The following is an 8,620-nucleotide window of genomic DNA, read 5'->3' on the forward strand; positions in this document are numbered from 1 at the left end:
TAACCCCATACATATGAATGCTGAAAATTGGCTAGCGATTCAGCTACGCCTTAATTCAATGGATGTGTTCTATCAGCAATTCACATAGAGGAAACATACAGTACAGTATCCAGGTAAGAGAGTGTGACAATGTGGCGATTTTGGAAAGGATGAAGTAGGATTTTTCACGATTTCACACATTAAGTGTCCTGACATGGCAAAACCATTATTGTTATAGTAACGAGAATAGGGGATCAAATGGGGTCTGCCTAGGGTTAGGGTTAAATTTTTATCAAAGTTCCAAAGAAAAGAAGCATACCACGTTCTTTAAATTGGCCAAAATAAGCGGGTTTCAATGGTTTTAGGAACAAAATTGAAAACTTTATATAAAGTGCTTTGTGCATTACGGCAGAGCCAAATACCTCATACCAGAGACAGGAAAAGTAAAAAAATAAAAATGTTATAGAATCTCAAAGGTTCCATTAAAAAACTAATTCCCCTTGAACTTAAAACACATTCCCATTGTTTACAGTCATCTGGTTTCAGTCATTCTCTAACCCTAACCCTAACCCCATACATATGAATGCTGAAAATTGGCTAGCGATTCAGCTACGCCTTAATTCAATGGATGTGTTCTATCAGCAATTCACATAGAGGAGACATACAGTACAGTATCCAGGTAAGAGAGTGTGACAATGTGGCGATTTTGGAAAGGATGAAGTAGGATTTTCACGATTTCACACATTAAGTGTCCTGACATGGCAAAACCATTATTGTTATAGTAACGAGAGTAGGGGATCAAATGGGGTCTGCCTAGGGTTAGGGTTAAATTTTTATCAAAGTTCCAAAGAAAAGAAGCATACCACGTTCTTTAAATTGGCCAAAATAAGCGGGTTTCAATGGTTTTGGGAACAAAATTGAAAACTTTTTATAAAGTGCTTTGTGCATTACTGCAGAGCCAAATACCTCATACCAGAGACAGGAAAAGTAAAAAAATAAAAATGTTATAGAATCTCAAAGGTTCCATTAAAAAACTAATTCCCCTTGAACTTAAAACACATTCACATTGTTTACAGTCATCTGGTTTCAGTCATTCTCTAACTCTAACCCTAACCCCATACATATGAATGTTGAAAATTGGCTAGCGATTCAGCTACGCCTTAATTCAATGGATGTGTTCTATCAGCAATTCATATAGAGGAGACATACAGTACAGTATCCAGGTAAGAGAGTGTGACAATGTGGCGATTTTGGAAAGGATGAAGTAGGATTTTTCACGATTTCACACATTAAGTGTCCTGACATGGCAAAACCATTATTGTTATAGTAACGAGAATAGGGGATCAAATGGGGTCTGCCTAGGGTTAGGGTTAAATTTTTATCAAAGTTCCAAAGAAAAGAAGCATACCACGTTCTTTAAATTGGCCAAAATAAGCGGGTTTCAATGGTTTTAGGAACAAAATTGAAAACTTTTTATAAAGTGCTTTGTGCATTACTGCAGAGCCAAATACCTCATACCAGAGACAGGAAAAGTAAAAAAATAAAAATGTTATAGAATCTCAAAGGTTCCATTAAAAAACTAATTCCCCTTGAACTTAAAACACATTCACATTGTTTACAGTCATCTGGTTTCAGTCATTCTCTAACCCTAACCCTAACCCCATACATATGAATGCTGAAAATTGGCTAGCGATTCAGCTACGCCTTAATTCAATGGATGTGTTCTATCAGCAATTCACATAGAGGAGACATACAGTACAGTATCCAGGTAAGAGAGTGTGACAATGTGGCGATTTTGGAAAGGATGAAGTAGGATTTTTCACGATTTCACACATTAAGTGTCCTGACATGGCAAAACCATTATTGTTATAGAAACGAGAATAGGGGATCAAATGGGGTCTGCCTAGGGTTAGGGTTAAATTTTTATCAAAGTTCCAAAGAAAAGAAGCATACCACGTTCTTTAAATTGGCCAAAATAAGCGGGTTTCAATGGTTTTAGGAACAAAATTGAAAACTTTATATAAAGTGCTTTGTGCATTACGGCAGAGCCAAATACCTCATACCAGAGACAGGAAAAGTAAAAAAATAAAAATGTTATAGAATCTCAAAGGTTCAATTAAAAAACTAATTCCCCTTGAACTTAAAACACATTCACATTGTTAACAGTCATCTGGTTTCAGTCATTCTCTAACCCTAACCCTAACCCCATACATATGAATGCTGAAAATTGGCTAGCGATTCAGCTACGCCTTAATTCAATGGATGTGTTCTATCAGCAATTCATATAGAGGAGACATACAGTACAGTATCCAGGTAAGAGAGTGTGACAATGTGGCGATTTTGGAAAGGATGAAGTAGGATTTTTCACGATTTCACACATTAAGTGTCCTGACATGGCAAAACCATTATTGTTATAGTAACGAGAATAGGGGATCAAATGGGGTCTGCCTAGGGTTAGGGTTAAATTTTTATCAAAGTTCCAAAGAAAAGAACCATACCACGTTCTTTAAATTGGCCAAAATAAGCGGGTTTCAATGGTTTTAGGAACAAAATTGAAAACTTTTTATAAAGTGCTTTGTGCATTACTGCAGAGCCAAATACCTCATACCAGAGACAGGAAAAGTAAAAAAATAAAAATGTTATAGAATCTCAAAGGTTCCATTAAAAAACTAATTCCCCTTGAACTTAAAACACATTCACATTGTTTACAGTCATCTGGTTTCAGTCATTCTCTAACCCTAACCCTAACCCCATACATATGAATGCTGAAAATTGGCTAGCGATTCAGCTACGCCTTAATTCAATGGATGTGTTCTATCAGCAATTCACATAGAGGAGACATACAGTACAGTATCCAGGTAAGAGAGTGTGACAATGTGGCGATTTTGGAAAGGATGAAGTAGGATTTTTCACGATTTCACACATTAAGTGTCCTGACATGGCAAAACCATTATTGTTATAGTAACGAGAATAGGGGATCAAATGGGGTCTGCCTAGGGTTAGGGTTAAATTTTTATCAAAGTTCCAAAGAAAAGAAGCATACCACGTTCTTTAAATTGGCCAAAATAAGCGGGTTTCAATGGTTTTAGGAACAAAATTGAAAACTTTTTATAAAGTGCTTTGTGCATTACTGCAGAGCCAAATACCTCATACCAGAGACAGGAAAAGTAAAAATATAAAAATGTTATAGAATCTCAAAGGTTCCATTAAAAAACTAATTCCCCTTGAACTTAAAACACATTCCCATTGTTTACAGTCATCTGGTTTCAGTCATTCTCTAACCCTAACCCTAACCCCATACATATGAATGCTGAAAATTGGCTAGCGATTCAGCTACGCCTTAATTCAATGGATGTGTTCTATCAGCAATTCACATAGAGGAGACATACAGTACAGTATCCAGGTAAGAGAGTGTGACAATGTGGCGATTTTGGAAAGGATGAAGTAGGATTTTCACGATTTCACACATTAAGTGTCCTGACATGGCAAAACCATTATTGTTATAGTAACGAGAATAGGGGATCAAATGGGGTCTGCCTAGGCTTAGGGTTAAATTTTTATCAAAGTTCCAAAGAAAAGAAGCATACCACGTTCTTTAAATTGGCCAAAATAAGCGGGTTTCAATGGTTTTGGGAACAAAATTGAAAACTTTTTATAAAGTGCTTTGTGCATTACGGCAGAGCCAAATACCTCATACCAGAGACAGGAAAAGTAAAAAAATAAAAATGTTATAGAATCTCAAAGGTTCCATTAAAAAACTAATTACCCTTGAACTAAAAACACATTCACATTCTTTACAGTCATCTGGTTTCAGTCATTCTCTAACCCTAACCCTAACCCCATACATATGAATGCTGAAAATTGACTAGCGATTCAGCTACGCCTTAATTCAATGGATGTGTTCTATCAGCAATTCACATAGAGGAGACATACAGTACAGTATCCAGGTAAGAGAGTGTGACAATGTGGCGATTTTGGAAAGGATGAAGTAGGATTTTTCACGATTTCACACATTAAGTGTCCTGACATGGCAAAACCATTATTGTTATAGAAACGAGAATAGGGGATCAAATGGGGTCTGCCTAGGGTTAGGGTTAAATTTTTATCAAAGTTCCAAAGAAAAGAAGCATACCACGTTCTTTAAATTGGCCAAAATAAGCGGGTTTCAATGGTTTTAGGAACAAAATTGAAAACTTTATATAAAGTGCTTTGTGCATTACGGCAGAGCCAAATACCTCATACCAGAGACAGGAAAAGTAAAAAAATAAAAATGTTATAGAATCTCAAAGGTTCCATTAAAAAACTAATTCCCCTTGAACTTAAAACACATTCACATTGTTAACAGTCATCTGGTTTCAGTCATTCTCTAACCCTAACCCTAACCCCATACATATGAATGCTGAAAATTGGCTAGCGATTCAGCTACGCCTTAATTCAATGGATGTGTTCTATCAGCAATTCACATAGAGGAGACATACAGTACAGTATCCAGGTAAGAGAGTGTGACAATGTGGCGATTTTGGAAAGGATGAAGTAGGATTTTTCACGATTTCACACATTAAGTGTCCTGACATGGCAAAACCATTATTGTTATAGTAACGAGAATAGGGGATCAAATGGGGTCTGCCTAGGGTTAGGGTTAAATTTTTATCAAAGTTCCAAAGAAAAGAAGCATACCACGTTCTTTAAATTGGCCAAAATAAGCGGGTTTCAATGGTTTTAGGAACAAAATTGAAAACTTTTTATAAAGTGCTTTGTGCATTACTGCAGAGCCAAATACCTCATACCAGAGACAGGAAAAGTAAAAAAATAAAAATGTTATAGAATCTCAAAGGTTCCATTAAAAAACTAATTCCCCTTGAACTTAAAACACATTCACATTGTTTACAGTCATCTGGTTTCAGTCATTCTCTAACCCTAACCCTAACCCCATACATATGAATGCTGAAAATTGGCTAGCGATTCAGCTACGCCTTAATTCAATGGATGTGTTCTATCAGCAATTCAAATAGAGGAGACATACAGTACAGTATCCAGGTAAGAGAGTGTGACAATGTGGCGATTTTGGAAAGGATGAAGTAGGATTTTTCACGATTTCACACATTAAGTGTCCTGACATGGCAAAACCATTATTGTTATAGTAACGAGAATAGGGGATCAAATGGGGTCTGCCTAGGGTTAGGGTTAAATTTTTATCAAAGTTCCAAAGAAAAGAAGCATACCACGTTCTTTAAATTGGCCAAAATAAGCGGGTTTCAATGGTTTTAGGAACAAAATTGAAAACTTTTTATAAAGTGCTTTGTGCATTACTGCAGAGCCAAATACCTCATACCAGAGACAGGAAAAGTAAAAATATAAAAATGTTATAGAATCTCAAAGGTTCCATTAAAAAACTAATTCCCCTTGAACTTAAAACACATTCCCATTGTTTACAGTCATCTGGTTTCAGTCATTCTCTAACCCTAACCCTAACCCCATACATATGAATGCTGAAAATTGGCTAGCGATTCAGCTACGCCTTAATTCAATGGATGTGTTCTATCAGCAATTCACATAGAGGAGACATACAGTACAGTATCCAGGTAAGAGAGTGTGACAATGTGGCGATTTTGGAAAGGATGAAGTAGGATTTTCACGATTTCACACATTAAGTGTCCTGACATGGCAAAACCATTATTGTTATAGTAACGAGAATAGGGGATCAAATGGGGTCTGCCTAGGCTTAGGTTTAAATTTTTATCAAAGTTCCAAAGAAAAGAAGCATACCACGTTCTTTAAATTGGCCAAAATAAGCGGGTTTCAATGGTTTTGGGAACAAAATTGAAAACTTTTTATAAAGTGCTTTGTGCATTACGGCAGAGCCAAATACCTCATACCAGAGACAGGAAAAGTAAAAAAATAAAAATGTTATAGAATCTCAAAGGTTCCATTAAAAAACTAATTACCCTTGAACTAAAAACACATTCACATTCTTTACAGTCATCTGGTTTCAGTCATTCTCTAACCCTAACCCTAACCCCATACATATGAATGCTGAAAATTGGCTAGCGATTCAGCTACGCCTTAATTCAATGGATGTGTTCTATCAGCAATTCACATAGAGGAGACATACAGTACAGTATCCAGGTAAGAGAGTGTGACAATGTGGCGATTTTGGAAAGGATGAAGTAGGATTTTTCACGATTTCACACATTAAGTGTCCTGACATGGCAAAACCATTATTGTTATAGTAACGAGAATAGGGGATCAAATGGGGTCTGCCTAGGGTTAGGGTTAAATTTTTATCAAAGTTCCAAAGAAAAGAAGCATACCACGTTCTTTAAATTGGCCAAAATAAGCGGGTTTCAATGGTTTTAGGAACAAAATTGAAAACTTTTTATAAAGTGCTTTGTGCATTACTGCAGAGCCAAATACCTCATACCAGAGACAGGAAAAGTAAAAAAATAAAAATGTTATAGAATCTCAAAGGTTCCATTAAAAAACTAATTCCCCTTGAACTTAAAACACATTCCCATTGTTTACAGTCATCTGGTTTCAGTCATTCTCTAACCCTAACTCTAACCCCATACATATGAAAGGTGAAAATTGGCTAGCGATTCAGCTACGCCTTAATTCAATGGATGTGTTCTATCAGCAATTCACATAGAGGAGACATACAGTACAGTATCCAGGTAAGAGAGTGTGACAATGTGGCGATTTTGGAAAGGATGAAGTAGGATTTTCACGATTTCACACATTAAGTGTCCTGACATGGCAAAACCATTATTGTTATAGTAACGAGAATAGGGGATCAAATGGGGTCTGCCTAGGGTTAGGGTTAAATTTTTATCAAAGTTCCAAAGAAAAGAAGCATACCACGTTCTTTAAATTGGCCAAAATAAGCGGGTTTCAATGGTTTTAGGAACAAAATTGAAAACTTTTTATAAAGTGCTTTGTGCATTACTGCAGAGCCAAATACCTCATACCAGAGACAGGAAAAGTAAAAAAATAAAAATGTTATAGAATCTCAAAGGTTCCATTAAAAAACTAATTCCCCTTGAACTTAAAACACATTCACATTGTTTACAGTCATCTGGTTTCAGTCATTCTCTAACTCTAACCCTAACCCCATACATATGAATGTTGAAAATTGGCTAGCGATTCAGCTACGCCTTAATTCAATGGATGTGTTCTATCAGCAATTCATATAGAGGAGACATACAGTACAGTATCCAGGTAAGAGAGTGTGACAATGTGGCGATTTTGGAAAGGATGAAGTAGGATTTTTCACGATTTCACACATTAAGTGTCCTGACATGGCAAAACCATTATTGTTATAGTAACGAGAATAGGGGATCAAATGGGGTCTGCCTAGGGTTAGGGTTAAATTTTTATCAAAGTTCCAAAGAAAAGAAGCATACCACGTTCTTTAAATTGGCCAAAATAAGCGGGTTTCAATGGTTTTAGGAACAAAATTGAAAACTTTTTATAAAGTGCTTTGTGCATTACTGCAGAGCCAAATACCTCATACCAGAGACAGGAAAAGTAAAAAAATAAAAATGTTATAGAATCTCAAAGGTTCCATTAAAAAACTAATTCCCCTTGAACTTAAAACACATTCACATTGTTTACAGTCATCTGGTTTCAGTCATTCTCTAACCCTAACCCTAACCCCATACATATGAATGCTGAAAATTGGCTAGCGATTCAGCTACGCCTTAATTCAATGGATGTGTTCTATCAGCAATTCACATAGAGGAGACATACAGTACAGTATCCAGGTAAGAGAGTGTGACAATGTGGCGATTTTGGAAAGGATGAAGTAGGATTTTTCACGATTTCACACATTAAGTGTCCTGACATGGCAAAACCATTATTGTTATAGTAACGAGAATAGGGGATCAAATGGGGTCTGCCTAGGGTTAGGGTTAAATTTTTATCAAAGTTCCAAAGAAAAGAAGCATACCACGTTCTTTAAATTGGCCAAAATAAGCGGGTTTCAATGGTTTTAGGAACAAAATTGAAAACTTTTTATAAAGTGCTTTGTGCATTACTGCAGAGCCAAATACCTCATACCAGAGACAGGAAAAGTAAAAATATAAAAATGTTATAGAATCTCAAAGGTTCCATTAAAAAACTAATTCCCCTTGAACTTAAAACACATTCCCATTGTTTACAGTCATCTGGTTTCAGTCATTCTCTAACCCTAACCCTAACCCCATACATATGAATGCTGAAAATTGGCTAGCGATTCAGCTACGCCTTAATTCAATGGATGTGTTCTATCAGCAATTCACATAGAGGAGACATACAGTACAGTATCCAGGTAAGAGAGTGTGACAATGTGGCGATTTTGGAAAGGATGAAGTAGGATTTTCACGATTTCACACATTAAGTGTCCTGACATGGCAAAACCATTATTGTTATAGTAACGAGAATAGGGGATCAAATGGGGTCTGCCTAGGCTTAGGGTTAAATTTTAATCAAAGTTCCAAAGAAAAGAAGCATACCACGTTCTTTAAATTGGCCAAAATAAGCGGGTTTCAATGGTTTTGGGAACAAAATTGAAAACTTTTTATAAAGTGCTTTGTGCATTACGGCAGAGCCAAATACCTCATACCAGAGACAGGAAAAGTAAAAAAATAAAAATTTTATAGAATCT

This window comes from Atractosteus spatula, chromosome 8, assembly GCF_055471065.1.
Source record: "Atractosteus spatula isolate fAtrSpa1 chromosome 8, fAtrSpa1.hap1, whole genome shotgun sequence".
Lineage (NCBI taxonomy): Eukaryota > Metazoa > Chordata > Actinopteri > Semionotiformes > Lepisosteidae > Atractosteus > Atractosteus spatula.